The following is an 18127-nucleotide window of genomic DNA, read 5'->3' as shown; positions in this document are numbered from 1 at the left end:
CCCTGTCTGCTGTCCGCTCCCCCCCCCCCCCCATCACCAGCGTGCAGCTCCCTGTCTGCTGTCCGCTCTCCCCCATCACCAGCGTGCAGTTCCCTGTCTGCTGTCCGCTCCCCCCCATCACCAGCGTGCAGTTCCCTGTCTGCTGTCCGCTCCCCCCCATCACCAGCGTGCAGTTCCCTGTCTGCTGTCCGCTCCCCCCCCATCACCAGCGTGCAGTTCCCTGTCTGCTGTCCGCTCCCCCCCCCCCCATCACCAGCGTGCAGTTCCCTGTCTGCTGTCCGCTCCCCCCCCCATCACCAGCGTGCAGCTCCCTGTCTGCTGTCCGCTCCCCCCCCCCCATCACCAGCGTGCAGCTCCCTGTCTGCTGTCCGCTCCCCCCCCCATCACCAGCGTGCAGCTCCCTGTCTGCTGTCCGCTCCCCCCCCCCCCCATCACCAGCGTGCAGCTCCCTGTCTGCTGTCCGCTCCCCCCCCATCACCAGCGTGCAGCTCCCTGTCTGCTGTCCGCTCCCCCCCCCCATCACCAGCGTGCAGCTCCCTGTCTGCTGTCCGCTCCCCCCCCCATCACCAGCGTGCAGCTCCCTTTCTGCTGTCCGCTTACCCCCCCCCCCCCCCATCACCAGCGTGCAGCTCCCTGTCTGCTGTCCGCTCTCCCCCCCCCCCCCCATCACCAGCGTGCAGCTCCCTGTCTGCTGTCCGCTCCCCCCATCACCAGCGTGCAGCTCCCTGTCTGCTGTCCGCTCCCCCCCCCCCCCCATCACCAGCGTGCAGCTCCCTGTCTGCTGTCCGCTCCCCCCCCCCCCCATCACCAGCGTGCAGCTCCCTGTCTGCTGTCCGCTCCCCCCATCACCAGCGTGCAGCTCCCTTTCTGCTGTCCGCTTACCCCCCCCCCCCCCCCATCACCAGCGTGCAGCTCCCTTTCTGCTGTCCGCTCCCCCCCCCCCCCCCATCACCAGCGTGCAGCTCCCTGTCTGCTGTCCGCTCCCCCCCCCCCCCCCATCACCAGCGTGCAGCTCCCTGTCTGCTGTCCGCTCCCCCCCCCCCCCCCCCATCACCAGCGTGCAGCTCCCTGTCTGCTGTCCGCTCCCCCCCCCCCCCCCCATCACCAGCGTGCAGCTCCCTGTCTGCTGTCCGCTCCCCCCCATCACCAGCGTGCAGCTCCCTGTCTGCTGTCCGCTCCCCCCATCACCAGCGTGCAGCTCCCTGTCTGCTGTCCGCTTACCCCCCCCCCCCCCCCATCACCAGCGTGCAGCTCCCTGTCTGCTGTCCGCTCTCCCCCCCCCCCCCCATCACCAGCGTGCAGCTCCCTGTCTGCTGTCCGCTCCCCCCCCCCCCCCCCCATCACCAGCGTGCAGCTCCCTGTCTGCTGTCCGCTCCCCCCCCCCCCCCCCCATCACCAGCGTGCAGCTCCCTGTCTGCTGTCCGCTCCCCCCCCCCCCCCCCCATCACCAGCGTGCAGCTCCCTGTCTGCTGTCCGCTCCCCCCATCACCAGCGTGCAGCTCCCTGTCTGCTGTCCGCTTACCCCCCCCCCCCCCCCCATCACCAGCGTGCAGCTCCCTGTCTGCTGTCCGCTCTCCCCCCCCCCCCCCCATCACCAGCGTGCAGCTCCCTGTCTGCTGTCCGCTCCCCCCATCACCAGCGTGCAGCTCCCTGTCTGCTGTCCGCTTTCCCCCATCATCTGGAGGTCTGCAAGGAGGAGGGGGCCAAATTGTGCGGCAGTGTGTGCAGACCTGGTGAAGATCTACAGGAAACGTCCGACCTCTGTAATTACAAAGGTTTCTAGACCAAATATTAAGTTCTGTTTTTCTATTGTAGTAAATACTTATTTCATGCAATAAAATGCTCATTATTATCATCTAACAATCTCACAATGTGATTTTCTGGATTTTATATGTAGATTATGTCCGTCACAGGTGAAGTGTCGCTACAATGACAATTACAGACCTCTCTATTGTTTGTAGGTGGGAAAACTTGCAAAGTTGGCAGAATATCGTGTGTGTGTGTGTGTGTGTGTGTGTGTGTGTGTGTGTGTGTGTGTGTGTGTGTGTGTGTGTGTGTGTGTGTACATACATAGACATATATACATACATACAAAGCTCTGGCAAAAATGAAGAGACCACTGCAAAACGTTCAGTTTCTCTGATTTTCCTCTTTATATTTTTGAGTAAAATGTAAATTGTTCTTTTATTCTATAAACTACTGACAACGTCTCCGAAGTTCAAAGCAATAAGTTTTGTATTTATTTTCTGAAATTGAGAAATTGTCAAAATAACAAAATATGCATTGTAGACCTCAAATAATGCAAAAAAACAAGTTCATAATCATTTAGAAACAACAACACTAATGTTTTACCTCCGGAAGAGTTCAGAAATCAATATTGTGTGGAATAACCATGATTGTTAATCCCGGCTTTCCTGCGTCTTGGCATGCTCTTCACCAGTCTATCACACGGCTCCTGGGTGACCTTGTGCCGCTCCTGGTACAATAATGTCAGCAGTTCTTCTGTGTTTGATGGCTTGTGACTATCCATCTTCCTCTTGATTACATTCCAGAGGTTTTCAATGGGGTTCAGGTCTGGAGATTGGGCGGCCATGACAGGGATTTGATGTGGTGGTCCTTCATCCACACCCTGATTGACCTAGCTGTGTGGCGTATGGTCCTGCTGGAGAAACCAGTCCTCAGCGTTGGGGAACATTGCCTGAGCAGAAGGAATCAACTGTTTTTCCAGGAGAACCTTGTACGCGACTTGATTCATACGTCCTTCACAAAGAACAACCTGCCCAATTCCAGCCTTGCTGAAGCATCTCCAGATCATCACCGATCCTCCACCAGATCTCACAGTGGGTGCAGGACCTTGTGGCTTGTACCTCTCCAGGTCTCCGTCCAACCATTAGACGACCAGGTGTTGATCTGGGGATGATCTATAATATAACGCTGGGAGCGTCACTCTGTCCGAAGCCTTTATAGACTGCGCAAGCGCCGGCGCAGTCCGGACCCCACAGAGTGACGCTCCCAGGAGATCGCGGTATGCGTAAACACTGAACGCACACCGCGATCTCCACCGGAGAGTCAGGGACCACCAGGAGGGTGAGTATATTCACCTGTCCCCCGTTCCAGCGCTGCGTGCGGCTCCGTCTCCCGGGTCCTCTGCTGTGACGTTCCCAGTTCAGAGGGCGCGATGACGCGCTTAATGCGCGCCGGCACCGCCCTCTGACTGACCAGTCACAGCCAGAGGAGCCGGAAGATGGCAGCACGCAGCACTGGAACGGGACAGACAGGTGAGTATAGCAAGTGCTGGGGGCCTGAGCTAGTGGTGACTCCGGCACCTGACCCCCACAGCGCGCCGGTGTCCCCGCCTGCTCAGGTCCCCCAGCGACGATAGGTGAGTATGGTATTTTTTTTCTTTTTATATATATATGGCAGCAGCATACGGGGCATATAATACAATGGAGCATGTTATGGGGGGCATATAATACAATGGTGGCGCAGGATGGGAGCAGCACATGACAGAACGGGGGCACAGGATGGGAGAAACACATGACAGAATGGGCGCAGGATGGGAGCAGCACATGACAGAACGGGCGCAGGATGGCAGCAGCACATGACAGAACGGGCGCAGGATGGCAGCAGCACATGACAGAACGGGCGCAGGATGGCAGCAGCACATGACAGAACGGGCGCAGGATGGCAGCAGCACATGACAGAACGGGCGCAGGATGGCAGCAGCACATGACAGAACGGGCGCAGGATGGCAGCAGCACATGACAGGATGGGGATGCAGGATGGAGCAGCACATGACAGAACGGGCGCAGGATGGCAGCAGCACATGACAGAACGGGCGCAGGATGGCAGCAGCACATGACAGAACGGGCGCAGGATGGCAGCAGCACATGACAGAACGGGCGCAGGATGGCAGCAGCACATGACAGAACGGGCGCAGGATGGCAGCAGCACATGACAGAACTGGTGCAGGATGGCAGCAGCACATGACAGAACGGGCGCAGGATGGCAGCAGCACATGACAGAACGGGGGCGCAGGATGGGAGCAGCACATGACAGAACGGGGGCGCAGGATGGGAGCAGCACATGACAGAACGGGGGCGCAGGATGGGAGCAGCACATGACAGGATGGAGGCGCAGGATGGGTGCAGAACATGTCAGAATGGGGGCGCAGGATGGGAGCAGCACGTCACAATGGGGGCGCAGGATGGAAGCAGCACATGACAGAATGGGGGCGCAGGATGGGTGCAACACATGACAGAATGGGGCGCAAGATAGGTGCAACACATGGCAGGATGGAGGCGCAGGATGGGAGCAGCACATGTCACAATGGGGGCGCAGGATGGGAGCAGCACGACAGAACAGGGGCACAGGATGGGAGCATCACATGGCAGGATGGGGGCGCAGGATGGGTGCAGAACATGTCAGAATGGAGGCGCAGAATGGGAGCAGCACATGTCACAATGGGGGCGCAGGATGGGAGCAGCACATGACAGAACGGGCGCAGGATGGCAGCAGCACATGACAGGACGGGCGCAGGATGGCAGCAGCACATGACAGAACGGGCGCAGGATGGCAGCAGCACATGACAGAACGGGCGCAGGATGGGAGCAGCACATGACAGAACGGGGACGCAGGATGGCAGCAGCACATGACAGAACGGGCGCAGGATGGCAGCAGCACATGACAGAACGGGCGCAGGATGGCAGCAGCACATGACAGAACGGGCGCAGGATGGAGCAGCACATGACAGAACGGGGGCGCAGGATGGCAGCAGCACATGACAGAACGGGGACGCAGGATGGCAGCAGCACATGACAGAACGGGCGCAGGATGGCAGCAGCACATGACAGAACGGGGGCGCAGGATGGGAGCAGCACATGACAGAATGGGGGCGCAGGATGGGAGCAGCACATGACAGAATGGGGGCGCAGGATGGAGCAGCTGATGACAGAACGGGGGCGCAAGATGGGTGCAACACATGACAGAATGGGGGCGCAGGATGGAGCAGCACACGTCAGAATGGGGACGCAGGATGGAGCAGCTCATGACAGGATGGGGACGCAGGATGGAGCAGCACATGACAGGATGGAGACCATATACCAATATAGATGCTAGCCACCCGGGCATAGAACGGGTTCAATAGCTAATATATATATCCACACACGTGTGCGCTCCCTGCTACCTATGATGAGACGCATTATTGTCCGCGCCACATACCATAAAGGCATCATGGTGCCCAGGACCCTGCTGTTCAGAGCCCCCATCCTCTGCTGCCAGGCGTTAACCCTTTCACTGATGGCGGTACGCGATAGGAAGCGCGCTACGTGTAGACGATCAGACATGACAGCCGGGAGGAGGGAGGAGAAGGGGCGACAAAAGCCTCGGCAGCTGCGTGTTTGCAAACAGCGGAGCGGAGCTGCGAGAAGCGCAGAAAGCAGTAATTGTCTCTAATTAGAGGAGGTTGGAGGCTTCCAACGCCTGACAAAGACGGCTTCTCCCGCCATCGCTGCCGCCGCTCACAGCTACAGCACAAATTCTGAGACTCCTCAGCAAATGTCTGTTCAAACCGCCAGTGTCCGTCACTGGGCACCACTGTGCCAAGCTCAAGACACGGTGGGCACCAACCACAAGAGCCGCCAGCTTCTGAGACGAAAACTGGAGGGGAGTGGACAAGCTGTCAGGATGGGATGAGCGGGTCATTGCTTGTATCCTGGCATTCCCTCACCACCAGCCGACCCCCAATTCTGGAAGAGGATATGCACCATGGCTTAAAGCCCAGACTGGACAGCACCAAAACATGGAAGGCTACGTATGGACAAGAGCATTCTTCAGTCTCCCCACACAGCGCCCATCAGTTCTCTAGGACATCATCGAGGCTCCAATATTGTCAGGAGACAAGTGGTAGCTGAGCCCCTCCAACCAGGGACAGATCCCAAGAGAAACCCCAGCTACATAACCTAAGGAAGGAGGGTCCAATGAGGAGGGAAGCACCAAGAGCTGAGAGCAATCAGGAGCCGACGAGGGGGGAAAGAACAACCAGGAGCTGAGAAGGGGGAAAGAGAGCAATCAGGAGCTGACGAGGGGGGAAAGAACAACCAGGAGCTGAGAAGGGGGAAAGAGAGCATTCAGGAGCCAACGAGGGGGGAGAAAGAGCAATCAGGAGCCGACGAGGGGGGAAAGAACAACCAGGAGCAGACAAGAGGGAAAAAGAACAACCGGGAGCTGAGAAGGGGGAAAGAGAGCAATTAGGAGCCAACGAGGGGGAAAAGAACAACCAGGAGCAGACAATAGGGAAAAAGAACAACCGGGAGCTGAGAAGGGGGAAAGAGAGCAATCAGGAGCCGACGAGGGGGGAAAGAACAACCAGGAGCTGACAAGAGGGAAAAAGAACAACCGGGAGCTGAGAAGGGGGAAAGAGAGCAATCAGGAGCTGACGAGGGGGGAGAAAGAGCAATCAGGAGCCGACGAGGGGGGAAAGAACAACCAGGAGCTGAGAAGGGGGAACGAGAGCAATCAGGAGCCAACGAGGGGGGAGAAAGAGCAATCAGGAGCCGACGAGGGGGGAAAGAACAACCAGGAGCCGACAAGAGGGAAAAAGAACAACCGGGAGCTGAGAAGGGGGAAAGAGAGCAATCAGGAGCCAACGAGGAGGGAGAAAGAGCAATCAGGAGCCGAGGAAGGGGGAAGAGAGCAATCACGAATTGAGAAGGAGCAATCGGGAGTAGATGAGGGTGGGGGAGAGCAATCAGGAACCAAGGAAGGGGGCACTAAGGAACCAACAAGAGGGGAGGGGATCAGGAACCAATAAGGGGTAATAAGGAGCCAGTGAGGGATGAGGGGATGGGGGCAATCAGGAGTCAATGAGAGGGGTGGAAAATCTGTAGCTGGTGAGGAGAAGGGCGTGGAGACTGTAGGAACGATGGATGGGGCACAGGGTGGGGGCTAATACACACATATATAATTTACGTATTTATTACATGGAACATGAGCGGGGCCAGGTGTATAATATATCCAAAAAATAAAGGGAACCCTAAAATCCCACATCCTAGATATCACTGAATGAAATATTCCAGTTGTAAATCTTTATTCATTACATAGTGGAATGTGTTGAGAACAATAAAACCTAAAAATGATCAACGTAAATCACAACTAATATCCCATGGAGGTCTGGAGTTGGAATGATGCTCAAAATCAAAGTGGAAAATGAAGTTACAGGCTGATCAAACTTCAGTGGAAATGCCTCAAGACAAGGAAATGATGCTCAGTAGTGTGTGTGGCCTCCATGTGCCTGTATGACCGCCCTACAAGGCCTGGGCATGCTCCTGATGAGGTGGCGGATGGTCTCCTGAGGGATCTCCTCCCAGACCTGGACTAAAGCATCCGCCAACTCCTGGACAGTCTGTGGTGCAACGTGACGTTGGTGGATGGTGCGAGACATGATGTCCCAGATGTGTTCAATCGGATTCAGGTCTGGGGAACGGGCGGCCAGTCCATAGCTTCAATGCCTTCATCTTGTGGGAACTGCTGACACACTCCAGTCACATGAGGTCTGGCATTGTCCTGCATTAGGAGGAACCCAGGGCCAACCGGACCAGCATATGGTCTCACAAGGGGTCTGAGGATCTCATCTCGGTACCTAATGGCAGTCAGGCTACCTCTGGCGAGCACATGGAGGACTGTGCGGCCCTCCAAAGAAATGCCACCCCCCACCATTACTGACACACTGCCAAGTCACTTTCTCACGCAGCGCCCTGTAGGTTTTCATCTCTTTTCCCTTAGTAATAAAGTCATTCATTTATAAACTGAATTTTGTGGTTACGGTGTTAACTTTGTCTAATATTTCATATCACCAAACAAATATAAATCTTAAAGTGTGACAAACATGCAAAAGTATAGAAAATCAAGAAGGGGCACACACTGTATACACTATACAGCCCTCGTATCCTCCATGTAATATACCACATACAACATACAGACCTCACTTCATCCATGTAATATACAGCCCCTCGTAGCCTCCTCGTAATATACCAAATATAATATAAAGCTCTCATCGTACATGTAATTAACCACATAATATACAATCCTTCATATTCTTGTAATATACAACATACAGTTGTGGCCAAAAGTATTGACACCCTGCAATTCTGTCAGATAATACTCAGTTTCTTCCTGAAGATGATTGCAAACACAAATTCTTTGGTTTTATTATCTTCATTTAATTTGTCTTAAATAAAAAAAACACAAAAGAGAATGAAGCAAAAAGCAAAACATTGATCATTTCACACAAAACTCCAAAAATGGGCCAGACAAAAGTATTGGCACCCTCAGCCTAATACTTGGTTGCACAACCTTTAGCCAAAATAACTGCGACCAACCGCTTCTGGTAACCATCAATGAGTTTCTTACGATGCTCTGCTGGAATTGTAGACCATTCTTCTTTGGCAAACTGCTCCAGGTCCCTGATATTTGAAGGGCGCCTTCTCCAAACTGCCATTTTTAGATCTCTCCACAGGTGTTCTATGGGATTCAGGTCTGGACTCATTGCTGGCCACCTTAGAAGTCTCCAGTGCTTTCTCTCAAACCATTTTCTAGTGCTTTTTGAAGTGTGTTTTGGGTCATTGTCCTGCTGGAAGACCCATGACCTCTGAGGGAGACCCAGCTTTCTCACACTGGGCCCTACATTATGCTGCGATATTTGTTGGTAGTCTTCAGACTTCATAATGCCATGCACACGGTCAAGCAGTCCAGTGCCACAGGCAGCAAAGCAACCCCAAAACATCAGGAAACCTCCACCATGTTTGACTGTAGGGGCCGTGTTCTTTTCTTTGAATGCCTCTTTTTTTCTCCTGTAAACTCTATGTTGATGCCTTTGCCCAAAAAGCTCTACTTTTGTCTCATCTGACCAGAGAACATTCTTCCAAAATGTTTTAGGCTTTTTCAGGTAAGTTTTGGCAAACTCCAGCCTGGCTTTTTTATGTCTCGGGGTAAGAAGTGGGGTCTTCCTGGGTCTCCTACCATACAGTCCCTTTTCATTCAGACGCCGACGGATAGTACGGGTTGACACTGTTGTACCCTCGGACTGCAGGGCAGCTTGAACTTGTTTGGATGTTAGTCGAGGTTCATTATCCAACATCCGCACAATCTTGCGTTGAAATCTCTTGTCGATTTTTCTTTTCCGTCCTCATCTAGGGAGGTTAGCCACAGTGCCATGGGCTTTACACTTCTTGATGACACTGCGCACGGTAGACACAGGAACATTCAGGTCTTTGGAGATGGACTTGTAGCCTTGAGATTGCTCATGGTTCATCACAATTTGGTTTCTCAAGTCCTCAGACAGTTCTTTGGTCTTTCTTTTCTCCATGCTCAATGTGGTCACACAAGGACACAGGACAGAGGTTGAGTCAACTTTAATCCATGTCACCTGGCTGCAAGTGTGATTTAGTTATTGCCAACACCTGTTAGGTGCCACAGGTAAGTTACAGGAGCTGTTAATTACACTAATTACAGAAGCATCACACGATTTTTTGAACAGTGCCAATACTTTTGTCCACCCCCTTTTTATGTTTGGTGTGGAATTATATCCAATTTGGCTTTAGGACAATTCTTTTTGTAAAATAATAAACTCACCAGCGCTTAAGGTACTGTCACACTAGACGATATCGCTAGCGATCCGTGACGTTGCAGCGTCCTCGCTAGCGATATCGTCCAGTGTGACAGGCAGCAGCGATCAGGCCCCTGCTGGGAGATCGCTGGTCGGGGAAGAAAGTCCAGAACTTTGTTTCGTCGCTGGATCTCCCCGTAGACATCGCTGAATCGGCGTGTGTGACACCGATTCAGCGATGTCTTCGCTGGTAACCAGGGTAAACATTGGGTAACTAAGCGCAGGGCCGTGCTTAGTAACCCGATGTTTACCCTGGTTACAATCCTAAAAGTAAAAAAACAAACACTACATACTTACCTACCGCTCTCTGTCCTCGGTGCTCTGCACTCCTCCTGCTCTGGCTGTGAGCGTCGGTCAGCCGGAAAGCAGAGCCGTGACGTCACCGCTCTGCTTTCCGGCTGCCCGGCGCTCACAGCCAGACCAGAGAAGCAGAGCACCGAGGACAGACAGCGGAAGGTAAGTATGTAGTGTTTGTTTTTTTACTTTTTAGGATGGTAACCAGGGTAAACATCGGGTTACTAAGCGCGGCCCTGTGCTTAGTAACCTGATGTTTACCCTGGTTACCGGGAACCTCGGGATCGTTGGTCGCTGGAGAGCGGTCTGTGTGACAGCTCTCCAGCGACCAAACAGCGACGCTGCAGCGATCCGGATCGTTGTCGGTATCGCTGCAGCGTCGCTATGTGTGACGGTACCTTTACTGAACCAAAAGAAAACCCTTTGCAGCTTGACTCGAAACAGGTAGACGCCACCCGATATAAACAGTAGATAGGAAAAAAGGTAGAGACGGCGCATAAGGGAGAACACGAGAAATAAGAGAAATGTGCAATACTAGCGCCTCCATGTGCTGTGGTATCGCACATTTCTCTTATTTCTACTGTACTCCCTTATGCGCCGTCTCTACCTTTTTTCCCACAATTCTTTTTGTGTTTTTTCATTTAAGACAAATTAAATGAAGATAATAAATAATTTATGATTGCAATCATTTTCAGGAAGAAACAGAGTATTATCTGACAGAATTGCAGGGGTGTCAATACTTTTGGCCACAACTGTATATATACAACTCTGGTATCCTCCATGTAATAGACTGCATATAATATACTGCCCCTCGTATCCCCCATGTAATATACCACATATAATATACAGCCCCTCGTATCCCCCATGTAATATACCACATATAATATACAGCCCCTCGTATCCCCCATGTAATATACCACATATAATATACAGCCCCTCGTAGCCTCCATGTAATATACCACATATAATATACAGCCCCTCATAGCCTCCATGTAATATACCACATATAATATACAGCCCCTCGTAGCCTCCATGTAATATACCACATATAATATACAGCCCCTCATAGCCTCCATGTAATATACCACATATAATATACAGCCCCTCGTAGCCTCCATGTAATATACCACATATAATATACAGCCCCTCGTATCCCCCATGTAATATACCACATATAATATACAGCCCCTCGTATCCCCCATGTAATATACCACATATAATACACAGCCCCTCGTAGCCTCCATGTAATATACCACATATAATATACAGCCCCTCGTATCCCCCATGTAATATACCACATATAATATACAGCCCCTCATATCCTCCATGTAATATACCACATATAATATACAGCCCCTCGTAGCCTCCATGTAATATACCACATATAATATACAGCCCCTCGTATCCCCCATGTAATATACCACATATAATATACAGCCCCTCGTATCCCCCATGTAATATACCACATATAATATACAGCCCCTCGTAGCCTCCATGTAATATACCACATATAATATACAGCCCCTCATAGCCTCCATGTAATATACCACATATAATATACAGCCCCTCGTAGCCTCCATGTAATATACCACATATAATATACAGCCCCTCGTATCCCCCATGTAATATACCACATATAATATACAGCCCCTCGTATCCCCCATGTAATATACCACATATAATACACAGCCCCTCGTAGCCTCCATGTAATATACCACATATAATATACAGCCCCTCGTATCCCCCATGTAATATACCACATATAATATACAGCCCCTCATATCCTCCATGTAATATACCACATATAATATACAGCCCCTCGTAGCCTCCATGTAATATACCACATATAATATACAGCCCCTCGTATCCCCCATGTAATATACCACATATAATATACAGCCCCTCATATCCTCCATGTAATATACCACATATAATATACAGCCCCTCGTAGCCTCCATGTAATATACCACATATAATATACAGCCCCTCGTAGCCTCCATGTAATATACCACATATAATATACAGCCCCTCGTAGCCTCCATGTAATATACCACATATAATATACAGCCCCTCGTAGCCTCCATGTAATATACCACATATAATATACAGCCCCTCGTATCCCCCATGTAATATACCACATATAATATACAGCCCCTCATATCCTCCATGTAATATACCACATATAATATACAGCCCCTCGTAGCCTCCATGTAATATACCACATATAATATACAGCCCCTCGTAGCCTCCATGTAATATACCACATATAATATACAGCCCCTCGTAGCCTCCATGTAATATACCACATATAATACACAGCCCCTCGTATCCTCCATGTAATATACCACATATAATACACAGCCCCTCGTATCCTCCATGTAATATACCACATATAATATACAGCCCCTCGTAGCCTCCATGTAATATACCACATATAATATACAGCCCCTCGTAGCCTCCATGTAATATACCACATATAATATACAGTCCCTCGTAGCCTCCATGTAATATACCACAGTATATATACATTATATATACATACACCCATACATACACTGGTACTGTCACTGCAAAGCTTTGAAATAACCTAGGACATCTCGCTGCCACCAATCGCTTATATGGCCGATGGGACCAGTCACAGGTAGCGTACGGCTCCAAGGGTGCAGTTCACAGAGCGAGGCGGTCACAGCCATTCCATTCTGAAAGTACAGTGTACACATATACCACAAAAGAGTACAGCATTGCAGGAGGCCGGCTCACAGAGGAGGACACAGGGACATTTATCATCTTCCACTGGTTTATTACAAGGGTAGAAACCTAGGCAAAGTGAAGTACAGAGAGCATAGCCTTACTGGCTTCACAACAATACCCCATATAGCACAGTCTGGCTGCGGAGATCAGCCCTCTCAGGGAAAACAGCCAGATCCAGATTTCATTACCACAAGCCCAGCTCTGGAGCGCCCATCTACAGACACACTGAACCCTGAATGTCTCAGAAGGCGGACTATAAGGGTATGTGTCAACATTCAGGATTGCATCAGGATTTGATCAGGATTTTATGCAGGTACAATCCTGACCAAATCTGCACCAGAGGTCACTGGCAGGTCACCTGCGCCGTCCTTGCGTTGTTTCTGCAATGTAAGGACATGCTGCGTTCTTAAAAGACGCGCCGCTTGTGCGTTTCCGCGGGTCTGCCGCATGCATCTTTTACTGCATAGTTGAGACGGGATTTCATGAAATCCCCTCCGCTATGCTGTAACGTCTGGACGCTGCGTTTTTGACACTGCGGCTCAACGCAGCATCAAAAACGCAGCGTTTCCTGAACGTGGAAACATACCCTTAACCTTCTAGAAACCCACCCTGGGGTGGATATATGGTGAACAGACTCCCACCCACTTTTCAGCTATTCACAAAAAAACCCAGCCCTTAACATGGCCCATTAAACCCTTAGTGTGTTGGGATATTTTGCCCAGGTTCATATCACTGAAGCCAACATCCTCAGTGATACATATCTCTCCTCCAGTACTTTACCTGAGACCTTGTCACAAAATATACAATAAAAAGGAATAACAAGAGAAGTAATAAACCTGATGTCACGGAAATGGCGCAGATCTTAGTGGAGGGAAGCTCTCCTTTTAGGAAAAGGTTACAGAACCAGAGCGAACTACATCTGTATTCAGCTGCGAAGTTTAGAAGTTGGGGAATGTGCTCTGGGAGAGTTGCTCTAGATACTGTGGATTCTGACATGTTCTGGAGTGGAGCTAAGAGCATTATAAAACTTTGTGTTAAATTTGGTAAGTCTGATGAAAGGGGAGGGTCTGGGTAATCCAACCCTTTTAGTGATGTCACCAGGCTGAGCTATAAGTTTTAGGCAAGGCACCCAGCAGTGAGTCTTACCTGAGGAGCCCTTACTGCTAGCCCTGATGAACTGGGATATATGGGAACTCCGCCAACTAGCCTGATTGCCTGCTATGTCCCGAACACATGTAAGTGTTGATTTCTCATTTAACCTCTGTTATTTTTATAATTACCTTGTACATATTTTCAATTGTCTCTTATTGTAACATCCTTGTAATAATTTTTAGAAACACTGCCTTAATCTTTCGGAGAAAAATATTTTAATTACTAGTTTTCGTTCTTCCTGCTCTAAAACATAGTAACATAGTAACATAGTTAGTAAGGCCGAAAAAAGACATTTGTCCATCCAGTTCAGCCTATAACGTACCCCAAGTCTTCTGAAGGGAATTACGCTACTGTTTTGGGTTAGCTTCGGACCCGTTTAATCGAAGCTGGTGGCAGCATAGGTTTGTACTGGGTAGTTGGGAGTCGTTGTAGCGACTGCGGCGTTGATAATTATTGTTCCTGCCTGAGTGGGATTAGTTATATTGCCTCGCTGCAGCGTGCCCAATAGCCAGTACATAGCAGGCAGCCTTTCTGGCGACTAATTACCCAGGGTGCAGTACCTAATCTGACCTGAGGGTAAGCGGGCGCCAGAGAGCTGCAAGTTTTCAAGCGGAACTGTAAAGCGGGATATACATAAATCCCTGCAGTTCGTGGTATATTGCAGAGCAGTGGGATAACTAAAATAAGCCCCTGCTGTAAACTGATAGGCCGTTAGCCTTGTGTGTGTTTTCATCACATTGTAGCAGTGGAGGGATAACTAAGATAAGCCCCCCTGCACATGTGATAGCCGTCTGTTGGCCTAAAGTCACCCCGATCCATGGCGTAGGGGTGACGTCACGGTGTGAATCGTGACATACCTGTACCTTGACACTATACACTATGTACAGAGCTCCTGAGTATAATGTCACTGGTGAACACTGTATTACCTTTACACTTACAGTATAGACTGTATACTATGTACAGAGCTATTGTGTATAATGGTACTTATGGTAATATTAGTATTGTGGCTTTTTTTTTACTAATGATCAGAATTGTAGCAATTTGGTCACTATGTGGTGGTAATATGTGATCTGGCCATGGTGTGGCGATATTTGTCACTTGTATGTGGCATTGTTTGGTCATTATGTGGTGGTAATATGTGGTCCGGCCATAGTGAGACGGTATTTGTCCTTTGTATGTGGTATTATTGGTCATTTAAAAAAAAAAATTATGTGACACAGTCCCTTAGAGAAAAATAAATAAAAATATACCTAAAAAGAGTACATGTTTTTAAAGAAATGTTTAACAGGATAGAGTAGAGTAGGGCCCGGCCAACAGAGTCTACCTTGTTATGGTGGGAACTTAAAAATTCTTTTGGCCAAAATAAAAGCTTCTGGCTATGATCTGGTGTTCGATGGGAATGGTTAATATCTGACTGGTGAGGACGTGGTGGAGATGTGGAGTTTTTCCAAGAGTGGGTGGTGGTGACTGTGAAAGGTTTGATGGGTGGAGGCGGAGCCTCAACGGGGCCAGAATATATGTTGCCAGTATGGGGACCTGAAATTCCTGGCGACAGCCCTGCTCAGGCGGGAGATATTAATGCCATATTTACCATCAGGCGTTTAGCTTTCCATGGATAGGAAGCTTGGCATATATAGTCATCCATCTGTCCGATATTAATATAGAGCGGATGTGGCGACCGCCCAGTGATGCAAGTGTGATAAGTTTGTTAGATGTCGAGAATACCAGAATAGGACCTGCGCCGTTCACAATGAAGGCAGCTTTACAGGTCTATTTACTGGTCGCCTCCTCTTGTGCACACGGAGCAGACTTCATGGCTGTTCATCAGCAGATAACCTACTCTAATGACCTGTTCCCGGCAGTGAGGTGCGAGCTCGTTCCTCTCCCAAGTTGTAATAAAGCCGAGCTTCCATGTTCATTAGAAGGGTGACATCACCTCTCAAGAGATGGCTTCATACATAGCACTACATCTATGACAACCATGTATATAATAAGGAGCCCTCATAACCTCCATGTAATATGCCACATATAGTATACAACCCCTAATAGCCTCCATGTAATAGACAACATAATATGCAGCCCCTCATATCCTCCATGTAATATACCACATATAATATACAGCCCCTCGCAGCTTCCATGCAATGGACCGCATATAATATACAATCCCTCCTATCCTACATGCAATATACCACATATAATATACAGCCCCTCTCAGCCTCCATGTAACAGACCACATACACTATATAGCCCCTCATATCCTCCATGTAATACACAACATAATATATAGCCTCTCATATCCTCCATGTAACATACCACATATAATATACAACCCCTCACATCCTCCATGTAATAGACCACATATAATATACAACCCCTCATGTCCTCCATGTAATAGACCACATATAATATACAGCCCTCATATCTTGCATGAAATATCACATAATATATAGCCTCTCATATCCTCCATGTAACATACCACATATAATATATAACCCCTCATATCCTCCATGTAATATACCACATAATATACAGCCCTCATATCCTCCATGTAATATACCACATATAATATACAACCCCTCATGTCCTCCATGTGATATACCACATATAATATATAGCCCCTCACATCCTCCATGTAACATACCACATATAATATATAGCCCCTCACATCCTCCATGTAATATACCACATATAATATACAGCCCTCATATCCTGCATGAAATACCACATAATATATAGCCTCTCATATCCTCCATGTAACATACCACATATAATATATAGCCCTCATATCCTCCATGTAATAGACTGCATATAGTATACAACCCCTAATAGCCTCCATGTAATATACCACATATAATATACAGCCCCTCGCAGCTTCCATGCAATGGACCGCATATAATATACAATCCCTCCTATCCTACATGCAATATACCACATATAATATACAGCCCCTCTCAGCCTCCATGTAACAGACCACATACACTATATAGCCCCTCATATCCTCCATGTAATACACAACATAATATATAGCCTCTCATATCCTCCATGTAATAGACCGCATAGAATATACAACCCCTCATGTCCTCCATGTAACAGACCACATATAATATACAGCCCTCATATCTTGCATGAAATATCACATAATATATAGCCTCTCATATCCTCCATGTAACATACCACATATAATATACAACCCCTCATATCCTCCATGTAATATACCACATAATATACAGCCCTCATATCCTCCATGTAATATACCACATAATATATAGCCCTCATATCCTCCATGTAACATACCACATATAATATACAACCCCTCATGTCCTCCATGTAACATACCACATATAATATATAGCCCCTCACATCCTCCATGTAATATACCACATATAATATACAGCCCTCATATCCTGCATGAAATACCACATAATATATAGCCTCTCATATCCTCCATGTAATATACCACATATAATATACAACCCCTCACATCCTCCATGTAACATACCACATATAATATATAGCCCCTCACATCCTCCATGTAATATACCACATATAATATACAGCCCTCATACCCTGCATGAAATACCACATAATATATAGCCTCTCACATCCTCCATGTAACATACCACATATAATATATAGCACCTCACATCCTCCATGTAATATACCACATAATATACAGCCCTCATATCCTCCATGTAATATACCACATAATATATAGCCCTCATATCCTCCATGTAACATACCACATATAATATACAACCCCTCACATCCTCCATGTAACATACCACATATAATATATAGCCCCTCACATCCTCCATGTAATATACCACATATAATATACAGCCCTCATATCCTGCATGAAATACCACATAATATATAGCCTCTCATATCCTCCATGTAACATACCACATATAATATACAACCCCTCACATCCTCCATGTAACATACCACATATAATATATAGCCCCTCATATCCTCCATGTAATATACCACATATAATATACAGCCCTCATATCCTGCATGAAATACCACATAATATATAGCCTCTCATATCCTCCATGTAACATACCACATATAATATACAACCCCTCATGTCCTCCATGTGATATACCACATATAATATATAGCCTCTCACATCCTCCATGTAACATACCACATATAATATATAGCACCTCACATCCTCCATGTAACATACCACATATAATATATAGCCCCTCACATCCTCCATGTAATATACCACATATAATATACAGCCCTCATATCCTTCAT

General features: G+C 48.5%; 1 protein-coding gene across 8 annotated transcripts in view; it reads right to left on the bottom strand.

Moving 5' to 3' along the window:
• EPHB2 (EPH receptor B2) overlaps positions 1 to 18127 on the bottom strand; it is a 103846-nt gene that overhangs the window by 48425 nt on the left and 37294 nt on the right. The gene's annotated exons all lie outside the window — the stretch shown is intronic.

The sequence above is a fragment of the Ranitomeya imitator genome, chromosome 10 (genome assembly GCF_032444005.1).
Source record: "Ranitomeya imitator isolate aRanImi1 chromosome 10, aRanImi1.pri, whole genome shotgun sequence".
Lineage (NCBI taxonomy): Eukaryota > Metazoa > Chordata > Amphibia > Anura > Dendrobatidae > Ranitomeya > Ranitomeya imitator.
The sequence above is the reverse complement of the archived record's forward strand: the minus strand, read 5'-3'. Positions and strand labels throughout refer to the sequence as shown.